The sequence below is a fragment of the Delphinapterus leucas genome, chromosome X, assembly GCF_059928025.1.
Source record: "Delphinapterus leucas isolate spDelLeu-1000000601 "Yukka" chromosome X, BTC_Dleu_Yukka2, whole genome shotgun sequence".
In the NCBI taxonomy this organism is placed as follows: Eukaryota; Metazoa; Chordata; class Mammalia; order Artiodactyla; family Monodontidae; genus Delphinapterus; species Delphinapterus leucas.
Window position 1 is genome coordinate 65,079,408 of NC_143150.1, and position 19,872 is coordinate 65,099,279.

Consider the following 19,872-nt stretch of genomic DNA (forward strand, 5'->3'; position numbering starts at 1 on the left):
ATGATGACTGATCAAGTAATAAAATTTTTATTTTGTCTCTTTAAGGTTTTTTTTTAAGTATTCCATAATATACTCCTTGAATTCTCCTCTTTCATTTTTCAAGCAGGGCAGAAACCCTCTATGCTTCTGTGCTTTCTCAGGAGTTACTTTCTTTCTCCTCACTCCTTCCCTCCTTCCCTCCCTCCCTTCCTCCCTTCCTTCCTTCCTTCCCTCCTTCCTCTTACCTGCTTTCCTGTCTACCTTCCTGCCTTCTTCATCTCCATTCTTCCTACCTTTCAGCTCTCTCTCCCTCCCTCTCTCAACTTTATTTATCTCTCCATCTCCATCTCTCTGCATTCCCATGAACATTTCTTAAGCACCTACTCTGTATGAGGTCTTGAAGTAATAATATCAAGTAAGGTAAATTCCTTGCCCTCAAGGAGATCATAACTTAGAGAGAGAAATGGACATGAACATAAAAAAATACAATGTAGAATTCTATAATTTAAAAAAGTAGAGTAAGTTCTATAATAGAAATATTCACTGGTGCTATAAGAAAACAGAGAATGGGCATATAAATCAGACTGACTGGAGGAAGTGATCAAGAAGGATTCTTGGAGATTGTAATGCTTATGATGGACTTTAAAGGACAAATAAGAGTTCATTGCAGCAATATTCACAATAGCCAAGATATATTTATACACACAAACAGTGAAATATTATTCACCCTTAAAAAAGAAATAAATTCTGCAATTTGTAACAACATAAATGCAGCTAGAAGACATTATGTTAAGCAGAATAAGCAGGACACAGAAAGAAAAATACTATGATACCACTTATATGTGAAATCTAAAATAGTCAAACTCATAGAAACAGAAAGTAGGGTGGTGTTTGCCAGGGACTGAGGGAAAAGGGAAATTAGATGATTTTGGTCAAAGACTACAAAGCTTAAGTTATGCAAGATGTATAAGTTCTGAAGTTCTAATGTACAGCATGGTGACATATGCTAAAAGGATAGATCTTCAATCAAGTCTTCTCACTACACACACACACACAAAAATAAAAACAACAATGGTAACTATGTAGAGATGATAGATATGATAATTAACTGGAATGCAGTGCTCATTTCAAAATGTATATGTATATCAAAACATCTCGTTGTACACTTTAAATGTATACAATTTTATATGTTAATATCTCAATAAAGTAGAACAGAGAGGAGTTACATATAATGGATAGATGAAGGGCACCATAAGCAGTAAAATGAACATATACAACAGCATGATGCTATCAGGCATTCAAAATGCTTTCTGGAACCTATGTACAGTATACTGAGAGGAGAGCTTGCATGTGGAGTATGGTAGGGGACAAGACCACAGAAACAGACATTAGTCAGAATATGAGGTGCCTTATGTGCTAAATTTAGGAAACTGACTTCAGCCTGGAAGACCTAGGCAGCCTTTGAAAGATTTTCAGCATGAAAATGGCAGAATCATGTTATGGATGTGTAAAAGATCACTTTAGAATTAGTGTGAAGGAAAAGAGGATGAGATAACTTAAGGCAGGAGACCAAGTTGGGGAGTGACGCAATAAGTAGGCAAGCATGGATGAGACTTGTATAAAGAAATGGCTTTGGAAGAACAAAGGAAGGAATAGACTTGAGAGTTATTGAGTATGTGTTCTCTCAGGACTCAGTTGTATCCTGTAACTGTCCTGATTTAGTTATATCCCATACTTGTTTCAAAGCATTTATGACATATGGAGTTGGTGGTACAGTGGTGAGCATAGCTGCCTTTCAAAGTATTTATGACAGTTGTAGCTATTATTCAGTCACACCATATACAGTGTCTTGCACAAAACCTTTTACATAGAAAGTGATCAATAAATGTTTTTGAATAAAATAAAGTGACCTAGAATGTCAAAAAATTTTGGTTCAGAAAACGAGGTGCTGAAGTTTGCTTTTCAGAGATGGAGCTGTTTTAATTATTGCAAATTCCAGAGTGTATTTATGGAAGTGAGTAGATGAAGTGAAAGGTGACTGAAAAACAAGTGATCATGAGACAAAGGTGCTGAGTGTGTTATCTAGGTGGATATTGACTTGAGCATGTATTAAGGAATCTGTGCTCATGATGGTTTTTGAGGAGGCACAATCGTGATGAAACTTGGTGTGTTTCTGGCCTCTACAAAATTGGTTTCTAGTAAGGTGTTTATGCATAGGCAATTGTGAATAACAAATATATGCATACATGAATGCTAATATTAAAAATAAATCAGACTGTGAGATGTGAAAGGTCACTGAGATAATTGCTTAAAATTAAAACAATAATAATAAAGCAAACAACAATATAATGATATTGGCCAGTTGCAGCCCTTGGTTTATGAGACTTATCTAAACATATGTGTAAGGAAAATTACCTTGCCACAGATAAACAATAATTTTAATAGACGAAATGTGCCTTTTAAAATAGAGGTTTAGTACATCACATATTTACATGTTTTGGAGTCAAACCTTAGCATTTAAAACAACAGGAAAAATATTAATTAATGTCAAATTTTAAAATATTTTCTAGTATATTTAGAAAGACAAATTAACCATGTTTTGTCCTTCAGAGCAGCATTCCCAAACTTTATGTTTGTGGCACATGTACAAAATGATGATATTTGAGCATCTTATTGGAGGAAAATAGACCAGACTGTTCATGGTCACAGGGCCTGGTACTAGGCTGCCTGGCTGTGTAGTGCCATCCTGAAGGCTGAGAGGATCAATGTCTTGGTACTCCTGTAACCCATTTTTGGCTCAGAGAGATCTCTAAAAAGTATTGAAACAATTTAGGTAAAACTTCTCCTGTTTATAGTCTCATTCTTCTTAGAAGGTACGTTTTTTCATGAATAAAAGAGCTCCAGTCAAGTTTTCCCAAATGTCACGTAAATTTGTTCTGAAGTAACAAAAGAAATAAAAAAGAATGACAGTATTCCTTTTAAGAGCTACTGCTAGAGTGTTAACATCCTATGTTATATAATTGCTTCTAATCACTATTGATTACTAGTTTCCTTTATCCTTAAATAAGTGCTCTACCAATAAGGTTCCATTTCCTTATTTTATTTATTTATTTTTTAATTATTATTTATTTATTTATTTTTTGCAGTACGCGGGCCTCTCACTGTTGTGGCCTCTCCCGTTACGGAGCACAGGCTCAGCGGCCATGGCTCACGGGCCCAGCCCCTCCGCGGCATGTGAGATCCTCCCGGACCGGGGCACAAACCCATGTCCCCTGCAACAGCAGGCAGACTCTCAACCACTGCACCACCAGGGAAGCCCCATTTCCTTATTTTTGTTTTGGTTTACTTTGCATGAGGGGACAGACCCCCCAAAATATATTGCTATAATTTTGTGTCAAGAGCATTCTGCTTATGTTTTCTTCTAGAAATTTTATGGTTTTCAGTGTTCCATTTTGGTGGTTACTCCATTTTGAGTTTATTTTTGTATATGATATGAGAAAATGTTCTAATTTCATTCTTTTACATGTAGCTGCCCAGTTTTCCCAGCATCACTTATTGAAGAGACTGTCTTCTCTACATTGTATATTCTGACCTCCTTGTAGTAGATTAATTGATCATAGTGCATGGGTTTATTTCTGGGCTCTCTATTCTGCATCATTGATCTATGTGTCTGCTTTTGTGTCAGTGCCATACCATTTTTATTACTCTAGCTTTGTAACATATTCTGAAGTCTGAGAGAATGATACCTCCAGCTTTGTTCCTTTTTCTCAAGATTGCTTTGGTTATTCAGGGTTCTCTGGTTTCCTGTGAACTATAGGATAATTTCTTCCAGTTCTGTGAAAAATGTCATGGATATTTCAATAGGGATTGCATTAAACCTTTAGATTGCTTTGAGTAGTATTGAAATTCTAAAAATATTATTTTTTCAAATTCATGAACATGGATATCTTTTCATTTCTTTGTATCATCTTCAATTTCCTTCATCAATGTCTTATAATTTTCAGAGTATAGCACTTTCAATATCTTGCTTAAGTTTATTCCTAGATATTTTATTCTTTTTCATGAAATTGTAATTTGAATTGTTTTCTTGCTTTTTCTTCCTGATAGTTGATAGAAAAGCAACAGTTTCCTGTATATTCTTCTTGTATCCTGAAATAAAATTTACTGAATTCACTTATTAGTTCTAATACTTTTTGGTGGAAATTTTTAAGGTTATCTATATATAGTAACATGCCACCTGCAAATAGTGATAATTTTATTTCTTCCCTTTTAATTTGGATGCATTTATTTATTTTTCTTGTCTGATTGCTGTGGCTAGAATTTACGATACTATGTTAAATGAAAGCGGTGAGAGTGGTTTTCCTTGTCTTGTTTCTGATTTTAGAGGAAGAACTCTCAGCTTTTCATTATTCAGTATGATGTTAGTTGTGGGTTTGTCATAATGTCTTTATTATGTTGAGATATGTTCTCTCAACACCGACCTTGATGACAGTTTTTGTTTGTTTGTTTTTTGCAGTATGTGGGCCTCTTACTGTTGTGGCCTCTCCTCCCATGGAGCACAGGCTCCGGACGCACAGGCCCAGCGGCCACGGCTCATGGGCCCATCTGCCCCATGGCATGTGGGATCTTCCTGGACCAGGGCACAAACCCACGTCCCTTTCATCGGCAGGCAGACTCTCAACCACTGTACCACCGGGGAAGCCCAACAGTTTTTTTTTTAATAATGAGCAGATGTGGAATTTTGTCAAATCTATTTTCTGCATCTATTGAGATGATCACATGATTTTTTTTTTTCAGTATTCGGGTCTCTCACCATTGTGGCCTCTCCTGTTGCAGAGCGCAGGCTCTGGATGTGCAAGCCCAGTGGCCATGGCTCACAGGTCCAGCCACTCCACAGCATGTGGGATTCTCCCAGACCGGGGCACAAACCCATGTTCCCTGCATCGGCAGGCAGACTCTCAACCACTGCACCACCAGGAAAGCCAAATCACATGATTTTTATTCTCTGATTTGTTTATGTGGTGTATCATATTGATTGATTTACTGATATTGAGACATTCTTACATCCCTGGAATAAATCACACTTGGTCTTGATATATAATCATTTTTATATATTGTTAAATTCAGTTTTCAAGTATTTTGTTAAGAATTTTTACATCTATATACATCAGAGTTACTCGCCTGTAATTTTTTTTTCTTTTTACTGTCTTTGTCTGGTTTTGGTATTAAAGTAATTGTGGTTTCATAGAATAAATTTGGGAATATACCATTTTCTTCAAATTTTTTGAATATTTTGAGAAGGATAGGTATTATCTCTTCTTTATAAGTTTGGTAGCATTCCTCTGTGAAGCCATCCAGTCCTGGACTTTTGCTTACTGGAAATTTTATTTTTTATCACAAATGTAATTTCACTACTATTGATTGCTTTGTTAAGATTGCATCTTTCTTCCTGATTCAGTTTGGAAAATTGTATGCTTCTAGAAATTTTTACATTTATTCCAGGGTGTCTAATTTGTTGGCATATAATTGTTCATAATATTCTCTTATAATTTTTTGTATCTCTGTAATAGTACTTGTAATTTCTCTTCGTCCACTTCTTATTCTGTAAATTTGGGTACTCCATTTTTTTTTCCCTAATGAATCTGCCTAGAGACTAATCAATTTTGTTTACCTTTGCAAAACAACCCTCGGTTTTATTGATCTTTTCTATTTTTTGTCTCTAATTTATTTCCTCACTCATCTTTATTATTTCTTTCCTTCTGCTGATTTTGGGCTTTGTTCATCTTTTTCTAATTTCTTTAGATGGTAGGTTGGGTTGTTTATTTGAGGGTTTTTTTGTTTGTTTTTAAGGTAGGTCTGTATCACTATAAATTTCACTCTTAGAACTACTATTGCCATGTCCCATAGATTTTGGAAAGTTGTATTTTTATCTTCATTTGTATCAAGGTATTTTCTGGTTTCCTCTTTCATTGAATCATTGTTTTTTTTTTTTAGTAGCATATCATGTATTTTCCATGTGTTTTTGTTTTTCACATTTTTCTTATTTTAATTGATTTCTAGTTTCATACCACTGTAGTCAGAAAACAAAATGCTTGTTATAATTTCTACACTCTTAAATTTGTTGAGACTTATTTAGTGGTCTACCATGTGATCTATCCTGGAGAACGTTCCATGTGCGCATGAAAAGATGGTGTATTCTTCTCCTCTTACATGGAATGTCCTGTAGATGTCTTTCAAGACCAACTGCTCTATTGTCTTGTATAAGACCAGTGTTTCCTTATTGATTTTCTGTCTGGATGATCTGCTCATTGATGTAAACAGGGTATTAAAATCCCCTAATATTATAATATTATTATCAATTTCTCCCTTTATGTCTGTTAATATTTGCTTTAATATTTAGGTGATCTCATAATAGATGCATATTGGTAGGGAAAAGATGGCAGAGGAGTAAGACATGGAGATCACCTTCCTCCCCACAAATACATCAAAAATACATCTACATGTGGAACAACTCCTATGGAAAACCTACTGAATGCTGGCAGAAGAATTAAGATTTCCCAAAAGGCAAGAAAATCCTCACATACGTAGGGCAAAAGAAAAAGAAAAAACAGAGACAAAAGAATAGGGATGGGACCTGCACCTCTGGGAGGGAGATGTGAGGGAGGAAAAGTTTCAACACACTGGAAAGCCCCTTCACTGGCAGAGACTGGGTGGGGTCGGGAAGCTTCGGAGCCAAAGAGGAGAGCAAGCAACAGGGGTCCAGAGGGCAAGGCAGAGATTCCTGCACAGAGGATAGGTGCCAACCAACACTCACCAGCCTGAGAGGTTTGTCTGCACACCCGCCAGGGAGGGTGGTGACTGGGAGCTGAGGCTTGGGCTTCAGAGGTCACACCCCAGGGAGAGGACTGGGGTTGGCAGTGCGAAGACAGCCTGAAGGGGGCTAGTGGGCCACAGTTAATCGGAAGGGAGTCCAGGAAAAAGTCTGGACTTGCCTAAAAGGCAAGAGACAATTGTTTCAGGGTACGCAAGGAGAGGGGATTCAGAGCACTGCCTAAATGAGCTCCAGAGACAGGTGTGAGCCACGGCTATCAGTTTGGACAGAAGAGATGGGCATGAAATGCTAAGGCTGCTGCCACTGCACCAAGAAACCTGTGTGCAAGCACAGGTCACCACACAGAGTCCATCCAGCCCCTCTGGGACCCTGTGCAGCACAACACAGCCAGGGTTCCAAGATCGAGGGACAAAATCGCTGGGAGAAAACATGGTGCACCTCAAGCTGTTGCAATGACATGCCAGCCTCTGCTGTTGAAGGCTCAGCCCACATTCCAATTATGACTACCGTACTCACCACCCCCCTGGCCTGAGAGACCAAGACAGCCCTAATCAGCCACTGCTTTAACCCCCTCCTGTCTGGGTAGGGAGCAGATGCCTGAGGGTACATACAGAGGCAGGGCCAAAACCAAAGCTGAACCCCAGGAACAGTGCGAATAAAGAAGAGAAAGGGAAATTGCTCCAGGCAACTTCAGGAATAGCAGATTAAATCCCCACAATCAATGTGATGGACCCTGAATCTGTAGAATACCTGAATAAACAATGAAAGTTCCCAAAGTTGAGTTGGTGGAATTTGGGAGCAAATGTAGACTTCGGATATGCTGTCTGTGACTGATACGTTTCTGATTTTTATGGTTATCTTAGTTTAGATTTTAGAGCTTGTTATCATTAGTAGATTTGTTTATTGGTTTGGTTGCTCTAGTCTTACTTTATTTTTCTTATTTTTTTATTTTCCTATTTTATTAATTTAATATCATTTTATTATTATTTTTTCTTTCTTTTCTTCTGAGCCGTGTGGTTGACAGGGTCTTTGTGCTCCTGCAGAGTGTCAGGCCTGAGCCTCTGAGGTGGGAGAGCTGAGTCCAGGGCATTGTACCACTGGAGACTTCCCAGCCCCATGTGAAATCAATCAGTGAGAGCTCTCCTAGAGATCTCTGTCTCGACTTTAAGACCCAGCTCCACCAAACTGCCAGCACGCTCCAGTGCTTGATGCCCCATGCTAAACAATTAGCAAGACAGGAACACAACCCCACCCATTAGCAGACAGGCTACCTAAAATCAGAGTAAGTTTACAGACACCTATAAACATGCCACTGGACATGGCCCTGCCCACCAGAAAGAAAAGATACAGTCCCACACACCAGAACACAGGCACCAGTCCCCGGTACCAGGAAATCTACACAAGCCACTGAACCAACCTCACGCACTGGGTGCAGACACAAAAACAACAGGAACTACAAACCTGCCCCCTGCAAAGAGGAGACCCCAAACACAGTAAGTTAAACAAAATGAAAAGACAGAGAAAGACACAGCAGATGAAGGAGCAAGCTAAAAACCCACCAGACCAAAAAATGAAGAAGAAATAGGCAGTCTACCTGAAAACAATTTCAGAGTAATGATACTAAAAATGATCCAAAATCTCAGGAACATAATGGAAAACTAAAAGAAACATTTAACAAGGACCTAGAAAAATTAAAGAGCAAAGAAATAATGATGAATAACACAATAAATGAAATTAAAAATTCTCCAGAAGGAATCAATAGCAGAATAACTGAGGCAGAATAATGGATAAGTGACCTGGAAGATAAAATAGTGGAAATAACTACTCCAGAGCAGAATAAAGAAAAAATGAGGACAGTCTCAGAGACTTCTGGGACAACATTAAATGCACCAACATTTGAATTATAGGGGTCCCAGAAGAGGAAGAGAAAAGCAAAGAGTCTGAGAAAATATTTCAAGAGATTATAGTTGTAAACTTCCCTAATATGGGAAAGGAAAGAGTCAATCAAGTCCAGGAAGCAGAGAGATTCCAATACAGGATAAATCCAAGGAGGACCACCCCAAGACATATTAATCAAAGTATCAAAAATTAAATACAAAGAAAAAATATTAAAAGGAGCAGGGAAAAGCAACAAAAAACATCAAAGGGAATCCCCAAAGGTTAACAGCTGATCTTTCAGCAGGAACTCTGCAAGCTAGAAGGGAGTGGCAGGACATATTTAAAGTGATGAAAGGGGAAAACCTACAATAAAGATTACTCAAACAAGCAAAGATCTCATTCAGATTCAATGGAGAAATGAAAATCTTTACAGATAAGCAAAAGTTAAGAGAATTCAGCACCACCAAAGCAGCTTTACAAAAAATGCTAGAGAAACTTTTCTAGGCAGTAAACACAAGGGAAGGAAAAGACCTACAATAACAAGCCGAAAACAATTAAGAAAATGGTAATAGGAACATACATATCAATAATTACCTTAAATGTAAATGGATTAAATGCTCCAAACAAAAGATATAGACTGGCTGAATGGATACAAAAACAAGACACATATATATGCTGTATACAAGAGACCTGCTTCAGACCTAGAGATACATACAGACTGAAAGTGAAGGGATGGAAAAAGATATTCCATGCAAATGGAAATCAAAAGAAATCTGGAGTAGTAGCAATTCTCATATCAGACAAAGTAGACTTTAAAATAAGACTATTAAAAGAGACAAACAAGGACACTACATAATGATCAAGGGATCAATGCAAAAAGGACATACAACATTGTAAATATTTATGAACCCAACATAGGAGCACCACAATACATAAGGCAAATGCTAACAGCCATAACAGAAGAAATCAGCAGTAACACGATATTAGTAGGGAACTGTAACACCCCACATTAACCAAAGGACAAATCATCAAAAAAGAAAAGAAAGAAGGAAACACAAGCTTTAAATGACACATTAGAGAAGATGAATTTAACTGATATTTATAGGACATTCCATCAAAAATCAACACAATACACTTTCTTTTCAAGTGCTCATTGAACACTCTCCAAATAGATCATATCTTGGGTCACAAATCAAGCCTTGGTAAATTTAGGAAAATTGAAATCAAATCAAGTATCTTTCCAAACACAACATGATGAAACTAGATATCAATTAAAGGTAAAAAAAAACCTGTAAAAAATACAAACACATGGATTCTAAACAAAATGCTACTAAATAATCAAGAAATCACTGAAGAAATCAAAGAGGAAATCAAAATATACCTAAAAACAAATGACAATGAAAACACGATGAGCCAAAACCTATAGGATGCAGCAAAAGCAGTTCTAACAGGGAAGTTTATAGCAATACAATCCTACAACAAGAAACAAGGAACATCTCAAATAAACAACCTAACCTTACACATAAAGTAATTAGAGGAAGAAGAACAAACAAACAAACGAAAAAAAAACAAAAGTTAGCAGAAGGAAAGAAATCATAAAGATCAGATCAGAAATAAATGAAAAACAAATGAAGGAGACAATAGCAAAGATCAATAAAACTAAAAGCTGGTTCTTTGAGAAGATAAACAAAATTGATAAACGAGTAGCCAAACTCATCAAGAAAAAAGGGAGAAGACTCAACTCAACACAATTTGAAATGAAAAGGCGAAGTAACAACTGACACTGCAGAAATACAAAGGATCATGAGAGATTACTACAAGCAACTATATGCCAATAAAATGGACAACCTGGAAGAAATGGACAAATTATTAGAAAAGCACAACCTTCCAAGACAGATCCAGGAAGAAACAGAAAATATGAAAAGACCAATCAGAAGCACTGAAATTGGAACTGTGATTAAAAATCTTCCAACAAACAAAAGCCCAGGACCAGATGGCTTCACAGGTAAATTCTATCAAACATTTACAGAAGAGCTAACACCTATCCTTCTCAAACTTCCCAAACTCATTCCACGAGGCCACCATCACCCTGATACCAAAACCAGAAAAGGATGTCACCAAAAAGGAAAACTACAAAGGACATCGATGCAAAAATCCTCAAAAAAATAGTAGCAAACAGAATCCAACAGCACATTAAAAGGATCATACACCATGATCTACTGGGGTTTATCCCAGGAATGCAAGGATTCTTCAATATACGCAAATTAATTAATGTGATACACCATAGTAACAAACTGAAGGATAAAAATCATGTGATAATCTCAATAGATGCAGAAAAAGGTTCTGAAAAAATTCAACACCAATTTATGATAAAACTGTCCAGAAAGTGGGCATAGAGTGAACTTACCTCAACATAATAAAGGCCATGTATGACAAACCCAGAGTCAACATTGTTCTCAATATTGAAAAATTGAATCCATTTCCTCTAAGATCAGGAATAAGACAAGTTTGCCCACTATTATTCAACATAGTTTTTGAAGTTTTAGCCACGGAAGTCAGAGAAGAAAAAGAAATAAAATGAATCTAAATTGGAAAAGAAGTAAAACTGTCACTGTTTGCAGATGACATGATAGTATACATAGAGAATCCTAAAGATGCTACCAAAAATTACTAGACCTAATCAATGAATGGTAAAGTAGCAGGATACAAATTTAATGCCCTGAAATCTCTTGCATTCCTATGCACTAATGACAAAAAATCTGAAAGAGAAATTAAGGAAACACTCCCAACTACCTTTGCAACAAAAAAGATAAAAAACCTAGGAATAAACCTACCTAAGGGGACAAAAGACCTTTATGCAGAAAACTATACAACACTGATGAAGGAAATCAAAGATGATACAAACATGGAGAGATATATCATGTTCTTGGACTGGAAGAATCAACATTGTCAAAATGACTATACTACTCAAAGCAATCCACAGGTTCAATGCAATCCCTATCATATGATAAATGGTATTATTCACAGAACTAGAACAAAAAATTTTACAATGTGTATGGCAACAAAAAAGAAACCCAATAGCTAAAGCAATCTTGGGAAATAAAAACTGAACTGGTGGAATCAGGCTCCCTGACTTCAGACTATAAGACAAACCTACATTAATCAAGACAGTATGATACTAGCATCAAAATAGAAATATATATCAATAGAACAGGATGGAAAATGCAGAGACAAATCCACGCACATATGGTCACCTTATCTTTAACAAAGAAGGTAACAATATACAATGGAGAAAGACAGCCTCTTCAATAAGTGGTGCTGGGAAAACTGGACAGTTACATGTAAAAGAATGAAATTAGAACACTCCTTAACACCATACACAAAAATAAACTCAAAATGGATTAAACACCTAAATGTAAGTCCAGACCCCATCAAACTCTTAGAGGAAAACATAGGCAGAACGCTCTATGACATAAATCACAGCAAGATCCTTTTTGACCCACCTCCTAGAGAAATGGAAATAAAAAGAAAAATAAACAAATGGGACCTAATGAAACTTCAAAGCTTTTGCCCAGCAAAGGAAATCATAAACAAGACCAAAAGACAGCCCTCAGAATGGGAGAAAACAGTTGCAAATGAAGCAACTGACAATGGATTAACCTCCAGAATATACAAGCAGCTCATGCAGTTCAATATCAAAAAGAAGCAAACAACCCAATCTAAAAATGGGCAGAAGACCTAAATAGACATTTCTCCAAAGAAGATATACAGATTGCCAAAAACACATGAAAGGATGCTCAACATCACTAATCATTAGAGAATTTCAAATCAAAACCACACTGTGATTTCAAATCACCTCACACCGGTCAGAATGGCCAACACCAAAAAAGCTACAAACAATAAATGCTGGAGAGGGTGTGGAGAAAAGGGAATCCTCTTCCACTGTTGGTGGAAATTTAAATTAATACAGCCACTATGGAGAACAGTGTGGAGTTTCCTTAAAAAAGTAAAAATAGAACTGCCATATGACCCACCAATACCACTACTGGGCATATACCCTGAGAAAGCGGTAGTTCAAAAACAGACATGTACAACAATATTCATTGCAGCAATATTTCGAATAGCCAGGACATGGAAGCAACCTAAGTGTCCATCAACAGATGAATGGATAAAGAAGATGTGGCACACATATACAATGGAATATTACTCAGCCATAAAAATAAATTTGTAATGAGGTGGATGGGCATAGGGTCTGTCGTACAGAGTGAAGTAAGTGAGAAAGAGAAAAAGAAATACTGTATGCTAACACATATGTATGGAATCCTTACAAAACATGGTTCTAATGAACCTAGGGACAGGACAGGAATAAAGATGCTGGTGTAGTGAATGTACTTGAGGGCACAGGGAGGGGCAGTTGTAAGCTGGGACAAAGTGAGAGAAAAGCATTGACATATATACACTACCAAATGTCAAATAGACAGCTAATGGGGAGCAGCTGCATAGCACAGGGAGATCAGCTCAGTGCTTTGTTAACACCTAGAGGGGGGGATAGGGAGGGGGGGATAGGGAGGGGGGAGTGAGACACAAGAGGGAGTGTATATGGGAATATTTGTATACATATAGCTGATTCACTTTTCTATACAGCAGAAACTAACACAATATTGTAAAGCAATTATACTCCAATAAAGATGTTAAAAAGGTGCATATTTATATATATTAATGAATATTATATCCTCTTATTGTATTAATCCCTTCATCATTATATAATGCCTTTCTTCAAATTTTGTTAGATTGCTTTATAGCATACTTTGTCTGATGTGAGTATTGCTACCCCAGCTTTCTTTTCATTCCCATTAGCATGAAATATCTTTTTACATCCCCTTTCAGTTTGTGAGTGTCTTTAGATCTGATGTGATTTTCTTGTAAGCAGGTGTTGTTTTTGTATCGTTTCAGCCACTTTATGTCTTTTGATTGGAGCATTTAGCCCACTTACAGTTAACATAATTATCAATATTTATTTTCTTATTGTCATTTTGTTAATTGTTTTAGGTTTATTCATGCAGGGTTTTTTTCTTTATTTTAAGCAGCATATAGAGTAGTCTTCTTTTATTCATTGAGCCACCGTATGTCTTTTGTTTGGAGTATTATATAAATTGAATTTAAAGTTATTACTGATATGTATGTACTTACTGCTGTTTTAAAACTTGTTTTCTGGGGTTTTTTTGTAGTTATTCTCTTTTCTTTTCTTTTAATTTCTTCCCTTGTGAATTCATGATTTTCTTTCATGGTGTGCTTGTGTGCCTTTCTCCCTGGTTGTGTATCTATTGAATGTTTTTGCTTTGTGATTACCATGGGGCTCATATATGTTCACCTATGACTATATCTACTTCTTTTAGGTTAGAGTCATTTAAGTTCAAACACATTCTTAATAATCTACATTTTTAAACTCCTCTCCCCCACTTTTTATCTTTTATATATCATATTTTTCTTCTTCATTTTTATTTCAGTTTAATGCAGTTATAGTTTATCTTATAATTTTGTCTTTTAATATTTGTTCTAGGTTATTTAAGTGGTTGACCTATACCTTTTCTATATATATATATTTCTTTACTAGTGGGATTTTTTCCTTCCTATAAATTCTTAATCTTTGTCATAACTTTTTCTTATCCACTTAGAAAAGACCCCTTTAATGCTTTATTTTAGGGTTGGTTTAGTATCGATTAGTTCTTTTAGTTTTTGTTTGTCTGAAAAAATATTTATATCTCCTTTGATTCTGAATGATAACATTGCTGGGTAGATTATCCTAGGCTGTAGGTTGTTCCCTTTCAGTGCTTTAAATATATTATGCCACTCCCTCTGGCCTGCAATGTTTCTGCAGAAAATTTAGCTGATACCTTTTGGGCATTCCCCTGTATGTGACTTTTTTTTTTCTTTTGCTGTATTTAGAATTCTCTCTTTGTCTTTAATTTTGCCATATCAGTTATGATATAAGTGGTGTGGATCTCTGGATTTCTCTTATTTGTGACTCTCTGTGATTCCTGCACCTGGATATCTGTTTTCTGATTTGTATTGGAAAATTTTTCAGCCATGATTTCATCAAATATATTTTTGACCCCTTTCTCTCTCTCTTCTCCTTCTGGGACATTTATAATGCAAATGTTAGTACTCTTGATGTTGTCTCAGAGGTCCTTTAAACAGTCCTCGTTTTTTAAAATTTTGTTTTTACTTTTGCTGTTCTGATTGTGTGATTTCCATTTTTCTATCTTCCAGATCACTCATTAATTCTTCTCTACCACCTAGCCTGTTGTTAAGTACTTCTGGTTTGTTTTTCATTTCAGTTATTGTATAGTTCAGCTCTGATTGTTTCTTTTTAATAGTTTCTAGTTTCTTGTTAAAATTCTTTCTGTGTTCATCTATTATTCACAAGTTCAGTTATATTCTTATTAGTAATGCTTTGGACTCTTTAGTAAATAATTTATCTCTGTTTCATTTTTCTTTTTTAAGTTTTTGTTTGTTTTTCTTTCATTTAAAACAAATTCCTCGGTCTTCCCTTTTTTTTTTTTTTGCGGTACGTGGGCCTCTCACTTTTGTGGCCTCTCCCGTTGCAGAGCACAGGCTCCGGACACACAGGCTCAGCAGCCATGGCTCACGGGCCTAGCCACTCTGCGGCATGTGGGCTCTTCCCAGACCAGGGCACGAACCCGTGTCCCTGCATCGGCAGGTGGACTCTCAACCACTGCGCCACCAGGGAAGCTCTGTCTTCCCATTTTGTTTAACTTTCTGTGCCTTTGTGAAATTGGGTGAAACAGTTACTTATCCCAGTCTTAAAGGGATATCCTTGTGTGGGAACCTCCCTATGCAGTCTGCATGTGGCAAGTGGCTTTAGTGGAAGAACTGGATCTGAAGTTAGTTAGCATAAGTCACATCTTCCCCCAGGGTGTGCTGTCACCTATCACTTTATTGTGTGCTGGGGCTGGAGGTGAATGGGATAGAGCCATAGCCACATGTGAACCAGGGCTTCTCCTATACTCAGTGCCTATTGTTGCTCTATCAGGAACAGGGGTCAGTGCCAAGGGGCTAGAGCAAAACCCATGAGGTTCGAGCCCTAGCTGGCTCCATTCTCACTAAATGTGCATACCCCCCCCATCTCGACAACATCTTTGCCCTGAGGGGAGCAGCATTGAAGCAAGAGGGGCAAGAGTGGGTGCCTGGTGTGGGCTGGGGCATGCACTGGGATGGTTCTTGCATGAGAGTCAGAGCTCCAAACATCTTCCAATCCACCATCTCTGCAAGTACCAGTAATGGATGCTCAGACCCCATTCAGGTGCAGTGCCAGATCTGAGCTGGCTCTGCCCACACACACACAAGTGTACACTCCTCAGCAATGACATCCTTTGCCCTAGTAGGGAGCTCTACCAGAGCTAGAAGGGATGAGGTGAGTGTATGTTGAGGGTGAGTACATGTTGGTACAGTCATAGGAAATCTGCCAGAGCCCCATTCAGTTTCAATCTGCTTCCTCTGTCTTGTTCCCAGGAGTAAAAAACATGTGTATGCCCTTTGAGAGCATAGTCTCAGTTTCTTATATCTCTCCTGTAAGTCCTACTAGTTTTCAAGCCAACAAAGTGTACTCTTCTTCCTGGCATTGAACCCCAAGTCTGAAGTGTCCAATATGTTGTTCAAACCCTCACATTCCAGGAAGGATTTCTGAGCACATAATAGCCCCCTTTATTTCTGTGTCCCCTCCTAGAGTCATGGGTCCTGACATGATGACTTCTCCTCCCATTCTACCTGACTCCATGTGTATCTTTCATTACAGCCTTGGTTGTAGAATACTCTTTCTGCCAGTCACCAGTTTTTTAGTGAGAATTGTTCCACATGTAGATGTATTTTTGACGTTTTCTGTGGGAAGGTGAGCTTAACTTCCTCCTACTCTGCCACTTTGATCTCCTCTCCTCCGTTTTGTCTACTTCATATATACTGCTATCTGTTCTTTTATTGTGACTATGAAAGTAGGCTACTAAAATACAACACAATTAAATCTATGTCAACAATTTTTTCTTCGTTCTTATAAATAAGCTAAAAGGAAATAGATCCCCATCAGCAGAACTGATGGTTTTGTTTCACTAAAAATTGTAAATAATAATATTTATTCTATTGTCAATTAATTTTTAAAAAGTGTATCAGGACCTCTCTGGCCACCCAGTGGTTAAGACTCCATGCTTCCACTGCAGGGTCACAGGTTTGATTGCTGGTGGGGGAACTAAGGTCTTACATGTCCATTGGTGTGGCCAAAATAAATAAATAAATAACAAAAACAAAAATCTATCACAAAAAATATCTATGTTGATGAGTGTTCTAGGGTTTTCGCCTTTCTTTCATTAGCTACAATGTAGGACATAGATGATAGATAATTAGATAGGTAGATTGGTAAATAAGATAATAGAAGACATCTGCCTATTTATCTCAAGTGAGGATAAGCAAACATTGGCCACTAGAGGGCAGTAGAAGATCAGAATGGGCAGAAACGTGCTGGCTACAGATAGGATCAATAATTTGACTGTGAGAGCAACTGAAAGAAACTTCCTGATCTTTGGCCCCGAGGAAGAGCCCTGGACTGGCCTGAAGCACAGAACATGGTGGTGTCACAACTCAGAGACATAATAATATCGCTATACCTCAAAAATTCTGAAATAGATAAGGAATTGAGCAATGTATTTAATGGTTTTAAGAAACAAACAGGAACAAGACAGGAATCCAAATCTCAGATTAAATTAGTTTTTAAATCAGGTTATTAATGATAAAATCAAAGTTGTACTGAAATCCAAGCACAGATGAGGAAAGAATGAAATCAAGGTGAGGAAGTAAATAGATTACTGGGCCATGCAGTGTTTTTCCAACACATTGTGAAAAGATGCCACCTCTTTTTGAAGCATTACCATGTCTAAATAACATCTAGATAGATACAGTTTAAAGAATGCAGCTCCTAAAGAAGATGTGGCACATATATAAATGGAATATTACTCAGCCATAAAAAGAAATGAAATTGAGCTATTTGTAATGAGGTGGATAGACCTAGAGTCTGTCATACAGAGTGAAGTAAGTCAGAAAGAGAAAGACAAATACCGTATGCTAACACATATATATGGAATTTAAGAAAAAAATGTCATGAAAAACCAAGGGGTAAGACAGGAATAAAGACACAGACCTACTAGAGAACGGACTTGATATGGGGAGGGGGAAGGGTGAGCTGTGACAAAGCGTGAGAGAGGCATGGACATATATACACTACAAAACGTAAGGTAGATAGCTAGTGGGAAGCAGCCGCATAGCACAGGGAGATCAGCTCGGTGCTTTGTGACCGCCTGGAGGGGTGGGATAGGGAGGGTGGGAGGGAGGGAGACGCAAGAGGGAAGAAATATGGGGACATATGTATATGTATAACTGATTCACTTTGTTATAAAGCAGGAACTAACACACCATTGTAAGGCAATTATACTCCAATAAAGATGTTAAAAAAAAAAAAAAAAGAATGCAGCTCCTAGACATTTTTAGGCAGCTTGATACTCTTCTGTCCTCAGGTTCATGTCTAAGGAATAGTGAAATCTTTAAAGGGGTATCTTTTGTGAAAAGCTATAAAGAAGATGGACAGAACCCCATTGAAGTGGGTTGCTAACCTAGTGTTTCCACATAAATGTATCTAATGTTAAAGCTATCCCCACCCCAATAATCAAACTATTGTGTTCAACTCCAAAAGTACCAGGAACACAAAACTACAATATTAGTTTATATCAGAAAAGTTTATGTGCATTATCGGGAGTAAGCAGCAGGTAATGTGAGTGGAACCCATTATTCGCACCGGAAGACCATTTATAGTAGACATTGGACAGCCTGAAGTATTTTGTAGCTGCCAGAATCCACATCCATCCTAATAATATCCTAGTTTCTTTCTAGAGATTTACCTCTTCTCCACTATATTTAGTTTTTGCATGACAATGCTAAATGCACCCATCTCCCACTGCCCAAATCCATACCTCTGACTATGAGTGCTGAGAGCATCAAAATGTTGGGCACATTGCTTAAACCCTGTCAATCAAAGCTCGTTTCCTGGACTTTAAATTTTGAAGAAAATAATAAATTCAGAATTCATATTTAGACATAATAATTTTTTTAGAGCTGCAGCCGAAGTGGTAGCAGAAATAGAACTGGCAAACTGGCAATAACTTTTGAATACGTGGATCCTTCTTAAAAGACACGTGCTATAATTTTTGTTTCCTGTTTCTCCCTTTTTCAGATCTTCCTAATCTATTAGCTTCTCATTAATATTTTGAGCCTTCTGTATCATTTTGCTAAATTTCTTTTTGCTAAAGTTTGCCAAATTTGTTTTCCGTTGTTTTTCATAAAGGACCTTAATAGAAGCATATTCTGAATGGAAGTGTCTAACACATTACTATAAACAAATTCACTTGTGGAAAGAGAAAGCACTTTATTATCTTTGTTTCTTTTTTACATCTTAATTGGAGTATAATTGCTTTACAATGGTGTGTTAGTTTCTGCTTTATAACAAACTGAGTCAATTATACATATACATATGTTCCCATATCTCTTCCCTCTTGTGTCTCCCTCCCTCACATCTTCCCTATCCCACCCCTCTAGGTGGTCACAAAGCACTGAGTTGATCTCCCTGTGCTACGTGGATGCTTCCCACTAGTTATCTATTTTACGTATGGTAGTGTATATATGTCCATTCCACTCTCTCGCATTGTCACAGCTTACCCTTCCCCCTCCCCATATCGTCAAGTCCATTCTCTATTAGGTCTGTGTCTTTATTCCTGTCTTACCCCTAGGTTCTTCAAGACATTATTTTCCCTTAAATTCCATATATATGTGTTAGCATATGGTATTTGTCTTTCTCTTTCTGACTGACTTCATTCTGTATGACAGAATCTAGGTCCATCCACCTCATTACAAATAGCTCAATTTCATTTCATTTTATGGCTGAGTAATATTCCATTGTGTATATGTGCCGCATCTTCTTTATCCATTCATCCGATGATGGACACTTAGGTTGTTTCCATCTCCGGGCTATTGTAAATAGAGCTGCAATGAATATTTTAGTACATGACTCTTTTTGAATTATGGTATTCTCAGGATATATGCCCAGTAGTGGGATTCCTGGATCATAC